Source organism: Anas platyrhynchos, chromosome W (assembly GCF_047663525.1).
Source record: "Anas platyrhynchos isolate ZD024472 breed Pekin duck chromosome W, IASCAAS_PekinDuck_T2T, whole genome shotgun sequence".
In the NCBI taxonomy this organism is placed as follows: Eukaryota; Metazoa; Chordata; class Aves; order Anseriformes; family Anatidae; genus Anas; species Anas platyrhynchos.
In genome coordinates, this window is record NC_092620.1 from 1,733,620 (window position 1) to 1,748,769 (window position 15,150).

General features: G+C 45.1%; 2 protein-coding genes across 5 annotated transcripts in view; one reads left to right on the forward strand and one right to left on the reverse strand.

Annotated features, from left to right (window-relative positions):
• The window catches only part of LOC119712996 (immediate early response 3-interacting protein 1), a 349,750-nt gene that overhangs the window by 263,592 nt on the left and 71,008 nt on the right, over nt 1-15,150 (reverse strand). The window lies entirely within an intron of this gene.
• Nucleotides 12,819-15,150, forward strand: part of LOC113842240 (SKI family transcriptional corepressor 2) — a 44,637-nt gene continuing 42,305 nt past the window's right edge. For 2 of the 4 annotated variants that reach the window (XM_072030511.1, XM_072030512.1), the window contains exon 1: nt 13,001-13,396. The gene's annotated coding sequence lies outside the window, so the exon portion shown is untranslated. Of the gene's footprint in view, nt 12,873-13,000; nt 13,397-15,150 lie in introns of those variants that run through there. The other 2 variants (XM_038169667.2, XM_038169668.2) reach the window with 2 other exon arrangements.

A 15,150-nucleotide genomic window follows, 5' to 3' on the forward strand; every position in this document is an offset into this window, starting at 1 on the left:
TCTTCTCACTTTTTTTGCCCACCCCCTAGGAGGGTTAGAAAGAGTCCTGATGCTGTGCCAGCACTGCTCAGCAGCAGACACAACACTGGTGTGATCCCACTGCTGTTCCAGCTACAAGTGCAGAGCACAGCACTGTATGGGCTGCTGCAGGGAAAGTTAACATCCCAACCAGACCCAGTACAGAGCTGAGGGGCCATGAGCAGCAGCACAGCTTCGTAAAGGTGTTCGAGTTCAGTATAGGAGGTCAGAGCTTAAACACCATGAAAAATCTGGTCCTTTGTCTGTTCTGGTGCTACCGAGTGCACTGCAAAGAAATCTATTGACATCAGTGGGCTTTGGATTAGGCTCTTGCTGCGTTATTAAGTGAATTATTGATTATTAATAGTAACATAACAGAAATCACATGTTGCCTTATTCAACCATTCAATTTTACCTTATGCATGGGTTTTTGAAAACACAGTTGCTGAGTTTAAATACAACTGTGGATTGATTGTTCAGCCTCCTCACTCATTGCCAATGAGAGTATGCTTACATATGGGTGTCCAGTTTTAAATTAGTATTGATTGACTGAAATTCATGCCATCTGCTTCAGTTTAACTGTTTGTCAAAGCTAGAGATGTCAATAAAACTGGACTGAATTTTGAACAGTATTAAAACTTTCTGGAGCCAAGGTAATCATGATGGAAAAAAGTAATAAATGGCTGGAGACCTTACAAACTTGGGGTTTTTCCTACTGCTGTGAAACCTTCTGGAGATATGGGTGTTTAGATCCAATGTTAAAAGACAAGAAGAGCTGCTAATGGTCTTTCCTTTCCTTTGCCTGCAGGAAATATAAATAAGCCAAGTAGATGCTCCAACTTGGACCTTCTTAAACCTTGGCCAAAGGAATGCCTTTATAATGTTTCTTCAGATAATGAGGTCTGGGAAAGTGCCTCCTCCTCAAGCAAGCAGAGGCCAATTGCATGTCCAGGTGATCCTGAGTTTGTCCCCATGGGACCAGCACTTGCCTGTCTTGGCTCCCCAGAGCACACAAACATCTGCCTTGTCTGCAGGAGAAGTGGCACTTGGCAGATTTGAGAGAAGGAAACAGCAGGGTGGGTCTCACAATGCTGTGTATTATTTTGATTTTAATTCCTGAGGCAGGAATTCATGGGATAAGAGCAGAGCCCATTGTCCAGCCATCTGCAACCTCACTGTATCCCAGTGCAACTTTTTATCCCAGCAACTTTTATTGCACTTTTCCACTTATTCATGATCATGATTATTTACTTACCCACTTGTTAGTGCACTTAGTGCAAACTGAAGTACAATGAAATTAAGGCACTGAGCCTCCAAAATATTTTTATCCAATTTCTAAATGATTTCTATGAGAATTTGTCCTATGGGTGAATCTGTATCTCCCAAATTTAGCCACCTTAAGTTCAAGCTTTCTAGTCTAGCAGAGATCTAGACTCCAGAGCTGCTTCCTCCTGCCATGCAGTCATGAAATGATGGCACTTAGGTGTACTGTGGGAAGAACTTGGGCATTTAATACTAGAAGAGAAGAATTTACTTGCATAGCTTACACAAGATCATGCATGATTGCTAATAACAAAAGGATTTGAATTGGGATGTCTTGCAGGTTTGGTGTATACCACAACTCTGGCCTAAGATTTCAACCAGTTTGGGGCTGGAACTATGAAAACAGACAGCTCTACAGTAACCAGCCAAGGCCAGGCTCAAAGGAAAATGTCTTGTGATACAAAAAGCAGCAGGACTACAACTGGCTTGAAGGTACTTCTTCAAAACCCATCTCTTCATCTTCTCTGGAGTGGCTGCCATTGATTTTTCCTGGGAATTGGGCTGTGGTTTTAAAATAACACCAGGAAATTCATTCCGTACTCTCTTCATGTTCCTACTGCTGCAGAGCTGTCAAAGCTGGTGTCCGTGTTTATTACAGAATCACAGAACTGTAGGGATTGGAAGGGACCTCAAGAGATCATGGGGTACAACCCCCCTGCCAAAGCAGGTTCCCTAGAGCAGGCTGCCCAGGTAGGCATCCAGACGGGCCTTGAATATCTCCAGAGAAGGAGAGTCTACAACCTCCCTGGGCAGCCTGTTCCAGTACTCCGTCACTCTCACCGTGAAGAAGGTCTTTCGCATGTCAGTGCAGAACTTCCTTTGCTCTAACTTGCAGCCATTGCCCCTTGTCCTATCCCCACAAACCACTGAGAAGAGGTTGGCTACATCCTTCTGTCCCCCACCCCTCAGATATTTATATACATTGAGGAGATCCCCTCTCAGTCTTCTCTTCTCCAGGCTGAACAGACCCAGGTCTCTCAGCCTTTCTTCATAGGGAAGATGCTCCAGGCCCCGTATCATCTTTGTGGCCCTCCGCTGGACTCTTTCCAGGAGATCCCCGTCTTTCTTGTATCAGGGAGCCCAGAACTGGACACAGTACTCCAGGTGAGGCCTGACCAGGGCAGAGTAGAGGGGGAGGATCACCTCCCTTGACCTGCTGGCCACGCTCCTTTTAATGCACACCAGGATCCCATTGGCCTTCTTGGCCACCAGGGCACACTGCTGGCTCATGGTCAACCTGTCGTCCACCAGGACCCCCAGGTCCTTCTCCTCAGAGCTCCTCTCCAGCAGGTCGTCCCCCAGCCTGTACTGATACTGATTTAAAGATCATAGCCGAAATTTCTTTAAGTGGTATATTCTTTATTGCAGCGCTGGATGCACGGGGGATCCTTCCGCCTATTGTGCATGTTCGAAATGACAAACTATCTCGTATTTATACAGTGAAACAATGAATATTCTATTAGCGCCTATACATATTCATTACCTAACCCTGCCTACTCTCGCTTCGTATGCTAATTAGCTTATCAGTCCTTGCGCTTGCGCAAAGCCTTCCAAGAATTGTGGGTCGGGGTCTTCAAAATGTGGGCAGTGGTCTTTGGGAGGAAGGCCGTAGGTCTTCCTCGTAATGCACTTTTCACCTTTGCTTAATCAGTTGTTTTCCAAGCTGTAAAAATGCTGAGTTGTCTTTCGGTTTAACTAAGGGTCGGCAGATAACAGGATGTCTCAGTTAACAAGACATAACAGACCGTTGACTCAAGTTATCTCAAGTCTCAGCCTGACTGAAGGTTAACGGATAACGGGATGTTTTCAAATAACAAAATGCTTAAACATAACAGAAGGTCTACAGATAACAAGATGTTGTTTACTTTGTCCTTGCTAACTTTTAACCACAAGTTCTATTCTATCCTAAAGTGAGTTTATACAATATCATTCCACAAGTTCTATTCTATCCTAAAGTGAGTTTATACAATATCATTCCCCCCTTTTCTGGAAAATCTAGTAAATTCTTTTACTTAATAAGGAAATTTTCTTCCCAGTCTTTATGATATGTACCCCTCAATACCTTGCCATGCACATTTGTCAAGGAGGCTAACATGGACATTCGTTGTAACAATTTCCAATTCCAAACAAGTAATACAAAAGACAATATTAAACTTATACCAACTAATATCAATTAAACAATAATTGGGTGACTCAATGTGTTCAAAATCCCAGTTACAGTTGGCGACCATCCAAAAAGTGTATCCCACCAGTTGTGACTTGTGTCTTGTTTTTTTTTTTTTAACTAGTTGCTTCACTAGTGTGAGGTTCATCCCAATAGGTGTAGGTAGTAACTTATGATACATTGTGTTGTTAGACTTGATCAGCTGGTGGGATACCACTGGTGCCAAATATAGAATATCACACCCGACGATTCTAACAAAGTTACAAATACAGAAATTAGAATGATGTTTGCTATGGAGAGTTATGTTCTCCTTATCTACATCTACAAAATCACAAGCAGTTCTTAAGCACACACAGCCTTGACCAACATATACAAGCACAGTCTTTTGGCTAGTATTTGGATGAATTTCAAAGTGACAGATACCTTGCTCCGTGTCAAAACATACATCCTGAGCCTCAATTGTATTGCTTTCACAAATAAATCCTCGTTGTTCCCCGGTAACACATGATTCTAGATTTACAGACTGCCATTTCCCATTCTCCATCCGTATAGTAAGCACGAAGGCAGTAGCCATGTTAACAATGGGATCATAAGTACAATTTACCAGGGTCCACAAGGACTGGAACTTCTTCTCAAAATCATTGGCATTGTCACAAATTGCCTTTTGGACTTCAGCTGGAAAAAATGTCTTCACTTCCTTCCCTAATGATCAAGGCAGCCGTTGCCTGCAACCATAACTGTGCTTGCATACAACTAAGAGCTAAAGATACATTATCTTGTGTCCATACTTCTCCTAATTTTTGCCATTCTGATGGTTTATGTAAATAGTTACCATTTGTTCACCAGATGACCATAACTGCTAACTTTCCGTTAAAGTTCTTATCCTCTGTTATTACGGCTTTAGTTCAAGGCCACCCACCATTCTCTATTATCACAGAGGCACCTTCTTGAATCACAATTACAACGATAAGCCATAAAAACAAAACAATTCTAGGAACAAATTTTCTGCCAACCATATTACCAAATACTCCCGACCATAATGTCCTCATCTTGTTCGACTAAGCTTTAGTTTCAGTTCATTGTCACCTAGTGTTACTTTCCAAGGAGCTCCTGGAGCCTTCTTCACTCGGGAATAGTGGATCCAAGCAGCTTGTTCTCTAATCTTGATAGCAGTGTGAGTTGTCAGCAACACTTGATACAGTCCATTCCATTTTTCCTCTAGGGGTTGATTTAAAGATCATAGCCGAAATTTCTTGCTAACTTTTAACCACAAGTTCTATTCTATCCTAAAGTGAGTTTATACAATATCATTCCACAAGTTTTATTCTATCCTAAAGTGAGTTTATACTATATCAATACTTCGGGTTGTTCCTTCCCAGGTGCAGGACTCTACACTTGCTCTTGTTAAACTTCATTTGGTTTCTTCCTGCCCATCTCTCCAGCCAGTCCAGGTCTCGCTGAATGGCAGCACAGCCTTCTGGCATGTCAGCTACTCCTCCCAGCTTTGTATCACCGGTGTACTTGCTGAGGGCAGACACTATTCTCTCATCAAGGTCGTCAATGAAGATGTTGAACAAGACCGGACCCAGCACTGAGCCCTGGGGAACACCGCTAGTCACAGGTCTCCAGCCAGACTCTGCGCTGCCGATCACCACCCTCTGAGCTCGGCCGGTCAGCCAGTTCTCAACCCAAATCAATTAATTACATAACAATTAATTAATAATCAGGAACAAAAGCAGATGGGAAACACTAATTTCTGGGCCAAACTTATCTGTAATGGTACTCCTTTGAAATTAGTTATGTTAGGAATGTTTTAACAATTCGTGTCCTGTCTACCTCTGGGTCCTGCACTGGCAATTTAATTCTTGAACCACAGATGCAGTGTGTCCCAGTCTCCCCCGTCATTCTAGTCAATTTATCAAGTCTTCAGAAAATACTCCTCAAATTTATGAACCTGTTTACTTTTGTTATTCTGAACTTCTATTTCTAACAGTTACAGCCTTTTTTCTGTCTTCTTTGAGATTAATTTAACACTGCTATAGGTGTGACTGTCCCTGTGAATGGCTGGTGAAGAATGTTTTAATTACTGAAGTGTCAAAAAGAAAGCTATTTGTGTTTGTATGAAGTCTTTGATGTCTGGGGGTTTCAGAACAACTGATAACAACTAGTGACTGTTATGGGATACTATGCAAGCCTCTGATATCTGGCCAGGTGGCCAAGAAATTAAGAAGAAGAAAAAAGAAGCTGAAGGACGGCTGGGAGACAAGACCTGCAAGGAATGTTCTATAAACTTGGGACGGTGCCAAGGGAGTACAAAGGGGAAGGACAAGAAAAAAACTTGGAGAGGAAGACTACGAGCCTTCAGCATGAAAGACCCCTAGAGACCCCCAGAGGGACCACCGGAGACTGATGCGCATGCTCCAGTAGGAGGGACTGGACCCCGGAAGCTAATTATAATAACCTGGTTTTTTTAGAAGTAGTAATGAATATGTATTAGTCTAGGAGCATAAAAATCAGCTGCTTGATGTAACTGGTGTGCGTCCTGGTGGAGCGGAGACTCCTGGTGCACCCAGTGCTGTTTGCTTACCTCTATTCTTTTAATAAATCCTATTTTTTTTATTTAATCCTATTTTGAAGACTGAGCCATTTCTAACAGTTATGTGCTTGCTTGATATCTAAACATCAGCTCAACAATGTATCTTAGCACTCCTGTGAAATAGAAGGTTTTATTTAAGGTACAAACTTCCTCATGGGGACAAGTTAGGGACAGATCCTTGTCAGGATCTGCTGTCAAGAGCAGCTGAAGGCATTTTTAAGACTCTTCCCTGCATTTCTCTATTGTGATGAGGAACTCTCAACTTATGAAAGTAGAAAATTTTGTTTGCTCTGGAGCTTTCCACTATTCTGCATTGGAGGATGTACCTGCAGATGTTCTATCACAGATAAACGGAGGCTAAACTGTAGCGGAGGAGTGGAATAAGAGGTAGGGGGTGAAGCAAGAGAAGAGAAAATGAAGATGGGAATTAAACTGGTTCTACCACTGGTGAAAGATCATGGCTCCTTGCCACCAAAGTCCTGGGTTCTGGAAATGCCTAAATGATAATTACTGGGTTGACAGCAACAAAAGAAACAGCAAGGTGGAAATAGATGTGATTTGGCACGGTGGTAGCAAGGCTTCTGTGAGTGGTCCTAACCCCAGGTGGGAGGTGGTGGGAACACCAGGCAGAAGGGACATCCATGGAGCTGGGAAAGTCTCAGACATGGAGGAACAGGGGCTATTTTAGGGGTAGCAATGAGACACTGAGGAACAGAGATGGCTCTGAGAAAGGGTTGAAATCTCTGGGCTCTAACATATGGAACGTGAATTCTCAGGAAGAAGGGCAGATGCAAGAGGACAGAGGTTGTAGGTAAGGTGCCCAGGCATCCCCACTGGGCATTCACCCAGGCAAATTTAACCAGGAGCCTAATTTGGGAGTACTTCAGTTGAATATCATCGCACCTTCTACCCCATCACATTCCCTATTTTGTTTCTTGAAAGATGTCACATCTAACTGCAGTTTAGAGGGCTGTGACATAAGTGCTGTCCTGAATCTGTAGCACACGCATGGGGAAATCCATTAAGATATATCTGAGTTGATAGACAGGAGGAGAGGGGGAAAACCTTCCTGTTGACACTTCCACATTTACCTATCAAAAGCTATCTCTGTTGGCTTTTCTCGTATGGTCTAAAGAGAAGTTATTACTGCAGGTAGGTTGAAAAATGTGGACTTCCATTTATTGGACTCACTATTAACACCAAATAAGTAGATGATCTCAGCCCTGGGCAGTAGAAAGGGGAGCTTTGTTCTTTTTTTTTTTTTGCTAGTAATCACTACAAGAAATGGGAGCAGCATATCTGATGTATCATGAGCAACCATCTTTCTGTTTCACACCAGGCTCCTCAAGAGTTCTCTCTATGAAAAAAATGTAAACCTTGAGTATATAGGAAGGGTGAAAACAGGGATCCCACAGTGAAAGAGATCAAAGCCACACAGTGGTTCCTGAGGGAGCAGGAACGGGGGCTGCTTGAAAGTGATTACAGCAGTGAGGTAAATTGGGTGGATGTGTAAGCACAGTCCATCTAAAGACTGGAGTGTTAATAACAACAGTAAAATAAATAATAGCAGCAAGTCAGATCATAGGAGTAACAGCAGTAATACCAAAAGAGTGTACAGTGATAACTGGACTTGGAAATTGTATGACTTTAAAGAAATCTTCATTCCTATGAATTCAGTATTTCCAAGTGCTCTCAGATAGCCTTTTTTGTGATATTGAATGTGAATCAGTGGCTAGACTAATCTAAATGAACTCCATGTCATCTGAATGGCAAGGCAGATAAGTGCTTGAGTTACAGTTAATAATGTACTGTTAAAATTACGTATGTCAAGTTATTCCATATATAATCCAACCACATATTTCATCACCAATATAGCATTTGTGAACTGCCTGAAGTGGAGGGACAGGATAGCATAAGTCAAAAATATTTCTCTTTTAATGAAAATTTCAAGTCGAGTTGGAGAAACAGGTGTAGGTGCCATAAAATATGCTGCAGCCTGCTTTGAAAATCTCCTGTGTCCGTTATGGTGATTGACTCTCTGATGGGTAGATGATAGGTGCCTAAATTTCACAAAGAAATTGGTAGGAGTGTTTTCCTTTAAATGTTTCCAAATGTATGAAGGGAACAGATCAGAAGGTAGATTGATCTTACAGCCACAACCCTGAAATTGGATTGTTCCAATAGGTAAGTGCATAGGATCTACTTGGCTGAATTAATGGTAGAGACTGAGATAGATATATATTATTGACTGACTTCTAGTGTCACAGGGGCTTTTGGCTTGGGTTTTGACTAATAAGTAGCTGGTCATATTTTTCAAACTTAGGTATCTCATCTGAGAATTATCAATTCAAAGTATATTGATTTTTGGAAATACTCAATCTGGACAGATGGGCAGCAAAACAGATTACTCACAGGGCACCCTTATTAATCTGGACATGAGCCAGTAGTGCGCGCTTGCAGCCCCGAAGGCCAACTATGTCCTGGGCTGCATTAAAAAAGGGGTGGCCAGCAGGGAGAGGGAGGTGATCGTCTCCCTCTACTCTGCTCTTGTGAGACCCCACCTGGAATACTGCGTGCAGGCCTGGGGCCCCCAGCACAAGAAGGATGTGGAGCTCTTGGAACGGGTCCAGAGGAGGGCCACAAAGGTGATCAGAGGGCTGGAGCACCTCTCCTATGCAGAAAGGTTGAGGGAACTGAGTTTGTTTAGCTTGGAGAAGAGAAGGCTCCAGGGAGACCTCATTGCGGCCTTCCAGTACTTGAAGGGAGCGTATAAACAGGAGGGGAAGCGCCTGTGTTTACATGTGTTGGTAGTGATAGGACAAGGGGGAATGGTTTTAAACTAAGACAGGGGAGATTTAGGTTAGAAATTAGGAGAAAGTTTTTCACTCAGAGGGTGGTGAGGCACTGGAACAGGTTGCCCAGAGAGGTTGTGGATGCCCCATCCCTGGAAGCATTCAAGGCCAGGCTGGATGCGGCTCTGGGCAGCCTGCTCTAGTGGTTGGCAACCCTGCCCAGAGCAGGGGGGGTGAAACTAGATGACCTTTAAGGTCCTTTTCAACCCAGGCCATTCTATGATTCTATGATTTAAAATGTTGGTCTATAAATGGCTCTCTGCAAGGTCATGCAGTAATTCATTGAACTGAAGACTTAAAATTCCAGGATGCTGGGTGTTCTCTGACATGATCACACCACTATACCTTACCCTACAAATATGGTTATTTAAGGAATTATTTCAGAGATTCTATTTCAGACCGAAACAGAGAACTCCAGGTAGAAAAAACGGCAGATTTCTCCACTGCAACCTGAGCCACTGCCCAAAAGCATTTCCATTTGCTTGGTCCATGGCTCCTGGCATGAGAATCTGTGACTTCTAGCACAAATGCTTAGAGCAGACTGATCTGATCATCGCTGACCTGGAGAACCTGACTTCAGAACCCCCAAAAGTCACTTGCAGTGTTGGTTAAGAAAAGCTGTGTAGAGATCTTTAGCCCATGAGTCCCATCCTACTGATTTCTGAAGGAAAAGTAATTTCCACTCTCTTTAAAATAAGTTTTCAAAGAGACCTATTGCATGGTGCACTTGCTTGACATGCTGAGATAGAAATTACACTGTTTGAAATGGCTTTAAAGGAGAGAAATAAAATGTTCCTGTGTTATCTCCGGTCCCTCTCCCTAACTCACCAGGCATCATTAAAAGGAGAGCAGCAGTATAGCAATAATATTACAACATTGCTTGAAAATTGCACTTACAACCTTTATAAAACCAGTGAAACTTCCTTACCCAGAAGAAGGGGCTTTGGTCTTTGAAAGAAAGCCTTTCCTTTATAAATTTGTCCTAAATTGCTGGGCCCTGAGTGGCCGTGAATTTAGGATTTGTCATCCTATTTCAGCTCTGAACCTACAGTGAACCTTCCTTGTGACCGGCTGATCCCACTGTTCTTTCAGCTCCCAACCTCACTTACTTCAATGGGAGCCTCAGGTGAAAGAAAACAGTTGTAGGGTATACACATCTACAGCCTGCCTGCATGTCTGTGGGTGTACATACACATGTACCTGCAGTTATACACACAGAGGTACAGGCTGAGAGGAAAAGGTAAAACATCCAAAACATTTTGGGAAAAGGTTTCCTTTATAAAGTTTGGCTTCACGCAGCAGCACAATGTGTAGCCCCTTTATTTTTGCATCATTTCTGTACCATGGTCAAAGAAAATTAGAGGATATGTTTTGTTCTAAATTACACCTGGGTAAATCCAGAAGAATTCCCATGAGCCACGTTTACCTTTAAGATTTTACCTACGTGCAGGAAAATAACCCAAATTAGCTGAAGGTGAGAATTTAAAAGTGGATTAAACTCCGTGAAACCCCTGTGAAGGGTGTTCTTATTCAGAATTCAGGTGGTCTTCATTCAATTTAATTTAATTCACTTTAGAAATTAATTCAGATTAATTGTCCCAACAGTCTTTATGTACCTGTATTTGATTAACACTGGGGTAATAAAATAAATTGTAGCCCACTGGCTTCAAGATGATTTTTAGATTTATACCAGGAGACTCTAGAGAGAAACTCTCCCTTGTGTGTCCAGAAGTCTTTGTTAGTCAAGACAAAGGAGTGGGGGATGCTTCTGGAAATAGCTAAAAAGTATTCTTTCAGCTTTTGGGACAGTACTTTTATGATCAAGAAATACAAAGGAGGTAACAACAACAACAGGGCAACAGGTTAAATGATGCTGCTTGTGAGCCCTGGGTAGGGAGCCCACAGTCTTGCCTTCCCCTAGGACCTGATCCTGAGTTTGTCATATTCTCTTGGGGGGGGGGAATAAAAATAAAATAAAATCCTTTGACATCAAGAGAAACAATATCCAAATATCCTAATTCCAGACAATCCAATTTTATAAGCCTGAAGCCAAAAGAAAATTAAAACTCCAGGAGAGGACCTGCTATTTGGGAAAAATATAAAAAATATGTCTTAGATAACTGCTCAAAATCTACTCAAAGAAGGAGACCCTTATTAAGAGTTTCTTCTTGAGAGATCTGCCTAGAGGCTCCTTCAGAAGGGATTTGGTTGTTTACAACTCAGGTCTGGAGTTTGAAGCCCCCCTCTTACTGCACCTGAATTTGGGTGTGGAGAGAGCAGAGGCAGCGTGTGCCCACCTGCAGCCCTGCCAGGCTGGGGGGTTCAACCAAACTGTGGGGGACGAAAAATCAGGCCAGAAATCAGGCCATGGCCAGAAAATAACTTCTTGAAATTTCTGAAAGGTTTTTGGCACTTTTCTGTGGCATTCTCTGAAGCACCTAGAGGTGCTTTTCTCTGAACTCACAGTAAGCCTGGGGGACTGGACCAAGCCGGCTCCAATCTGCTAAATCCTGTTTGCATCTTCAGATTTAGAACGTCAAATAGTTGCCAAATAAATAAATAAACTTTCAGTCGGTCCAAAGAAATAATTGCAACCCCCAGTGTGATGGAGCTTTGATAAAATGGTAACAACGCTACTAACGTAAATAATAAAAATACTAGTTTGGGGATTTGGGAGAAAGGGGGGTCTTGCCCAGCCCATACCCCCTCAGAGCCACCCCCAGGCATTGTATTTTGGAGCAAAAGTGCTTCAGACCTCCATGGAAATCCAAAATCCTGGCATCGCCGCCCCCAGCCCAGGGATAGGGACAGGTCCACGGGGACCACCTGGGACTCTGAGGGTCCCGAGCTCCTCGGGACCTTCAGGGCAAAACACAGGGAAATTCACACACACACACACACAACCCGTTTCGGTTTTGCGCCAAAGCGCAGCACAAAGGCGAGCAGCAGCCTGGCAGGGAGGGCTTTGGCATGAGGGCTTGAGGGGGGGCTTGGGGGAGCCACCCAGCACCTGAAGACCCCTCAGCCCCTTGCACCCCTCCAGCTCCGTGGGGAGCAGGGGCAGGATCCTGCCCAGCGGACCCCTGGCTTCACGCATGCACCAAAGCGAATTTGGTGCCCAGGTAAATTTGACCTGTTTCTTGGCCCAGATACATTTCAAAGACTTTTTCTGTTTAATATATATACATATATATATATAAAATAAATAAAAGATGAAAAAGGAAGAAAAAGAGAAAGGAAAAAAGGTTTATTAAAATTAAAATAATAACAACACAGGCTTTGTGGGCACTGAAGCGTCTCTTTTGGGAGCGCAATGCGGTGTGCAAAGCTTTCCCAGTGCTGGGTTTGGGGCCATCCCGGCCCAAGGGGGCCGCAGGAGCCCTGGCTGTGCCCCACCCCCACCCCCACCCCCACCCCATAAGCTTGTCACCCTTCTCCCAGCAAAGAAGATCAAGGGGGCACGCATGTGGACAAACCCCCCCAGGCCTCCTCTCCTCTTCCCCAGCCTGGCTCCTTCAGAGTCTTTATCCTTGATGGGTGAAGGACACAGCAGCGGGACAACTGGTGACTCCGCTCTGGAGGCCGGGAGCCCCCTTTGCTGTGGGGGGGAGGGGTTGGGACACAACACTCTCCTGTCCCCCGATACCTTGGGGTATGCACGCAGTCTAACAGCATAAGCTCTGGTGCTCCTCTCTTTGCAGCCAGCTACTGGCTGTTCTCTTAATGAATTACTAATGAGTTAAAATTGGACAGCCGTCTTAATTAAAGCATAGAGAAAATGTGTTTACCACATTGTAATTGAACTCATTAGGGCTCCGGCTTTGTGTTTTTAAGCAGCCGCCGTGTTCTGTATGTTGAGTGATTGGGGGTGAGAAGAGGAAGAGAGGAGGAAGGGGTGTTTGCTGGGGGCTCTGCGAAGGTAGCTGTGTCTCTCCTTTCCCCTCTGGCCCTGCTTGGGGGGGGGGGGGTGGGGGTGTACTCTCCTGCCGTCCCACAGAGCACCCTGTGTTGCAGAGGTGTTCGGCTTTCAGTGGGAGGGGCAGAGAAGGGGCGCAGGGATTTTTATTTTTTTTTAGGGGAAGGGAGGGGATCTGGGAAAGCAGAGCCCACCCCGCCCCCACACCAGGGTGCCTCTTGCCCCCCTCTAGCCCCACTTCATAAAGTGTGGGGCACCCCCTCTATCCTCTGCAGCCGTCGGGGTGGACCTGCCCTGGGGGCGACGGTGGCGGAGTGGGGGCGACTGCTGCCCCCCCCCCCCCCCCGGCTAGGGAGGGGCGTTGGGGGAGGGGGCGGCTTTCCCATGCCGCTTGCAGGGCGCTGCTTGCCTGCTAGAAGGTGTCCGAGACCTGAGCCACCCGTGGCACAGCTGCCGTGACAGAGGCAGGAGCCAAAGTTCCGCGGAGCGTGGCCCGGGGGGGGCCTCCATGGAGCTCGGGCGGCCAGGTAAGACCGTGGGGCTGGGACTGGAGGGGGGAACTTGGGAGGGACAGAGGTGGGGAACCCACCTCCTAGGGCTGAGAACGAGGAGATATCGTCGCTTGTCGCGATGGGTCGTGCGGCCATGGGGTAGGGGAAGGATGGTGCTCGGCACCTGATGGTGGGGCAAGGGGGCCCAAGGAGGATCCCTTGCCTTGTCTCCCGCAAATTTGGGCTGTAGTGGAGGGGAAGGGCGATTAATTGGGGATGTGCGTCGTCTTCTCTTTCACATAGCTACGTATATAATTCTTATGTCTTTTCTAAATTTCTGTTCGAGATCGTGAAGTTCGGGCTGGGTTTAGGGAACGGCCGCGAGGTGCAGGCATGGGTACTCCCCAAAGCGGGAACCCCTCGGGGGGCTCGGCCTCCACCGCTCCCGCCGGGAGGGGGCTGATGTGGGGGGGAGGGGCTGGGAAACACCAAGAGGTGGGATAGGAAACGGCAACAGCCTCTACCAGTAGCTCCGAGGTTTAACGTCGTGGGGAGAGAAGACGATGCATTTTTATTAGTATTTTTACTGACTGCGCCCGGAGGGTTTTGAGGGCCGGAGAGCTGCGGCCAAGGCGGGGGGGGGGGGGGGGGGGGGGATGCAGGTGGGAGCAGCCCTGGGGAAAGCCCTCTTCCCCCCAAACCCTTGCTCGACGGCTGCATGCTTGTTGCACGGCTCCTGCCCGTCAGCTGCCCCGGAGCAGGGGCTCACTGCAGTGTATACGAACTCTTGAAAACCACCCATATAGAGCTGGCTGTAGGGAAAGCGCGCTTGTAGCAGAACATCCTCCCCGACGAGTCACTTAACATAGTGATGGAATCATGGCGAGGAAGAAGGGGGAGAGGGGGATGTGGTGGTAGAAGGGGAAAGACGTTCCATTTGGTTGGAGATAGGTAGAAGGTGATGAGCCAGACCCCTAAGTGGGTAATGTGAACTGTCAAGGAGAGCAGGAGTGTAAAAGCCAAACACTCCCAATCCCCAGAAGTTGTGCATTCCTCATAAAATACAACTCCACATAGTAGGAAGTTACTGCAGACACTTATCAATAACGAATGAATCTCCTGTAATAAAATACTCACGTATTTAGCTACAGTCAAGTATGTGCATTGTGCCAAGCCTTTTTCAACTTTTTGTTGAAAATCCGACAAATCCTCTCAAACAGAGTCTTAAGAAGCAGCTTTTAAAAAAAAAAAAAATCACCCAGCATTTCTTCTCCTTTTATGCCGTTTCTGAAATGCGAAGCGTAACTACTCCTGAGATATAACTAAACTCTTCAGCGAATTCAGAAGAGTCGTTAACATTCAGCTTTAAGTGAATGTTAACAATAAATAAACCTCTTGATTGCAATAGTTGCAACAAAGTAATAATAAACCAGTGGGTGTTCATCAGTAGTGATAAATGTATCATTATTACTGTGTGTTGGGAAACGGGGTTTGGAAAGTACTTCAGACTTTTTTCAGTGGCAAGCTTGGTGGCAATTAGTTTCTTAGCATGGAAAAAAAAAGCCATATACACAATTTAGGTGAAAATAAATTTAAATCTGTATATTACATTTTTAATTTCAAGATAGTAATTAAAGCTGGTTCATTATATCTCCTCTGAAAGTCTCAGCGTTCATCTTAATTGCCTGTTTGTACGAGCTGCTTTCTAAGACACCCAAGGTTACTGGGTTCTGGAAGAGGCAAAACTGAATTATTTACTGACGCGATGAGTCTTCGTCCCATAACATCAC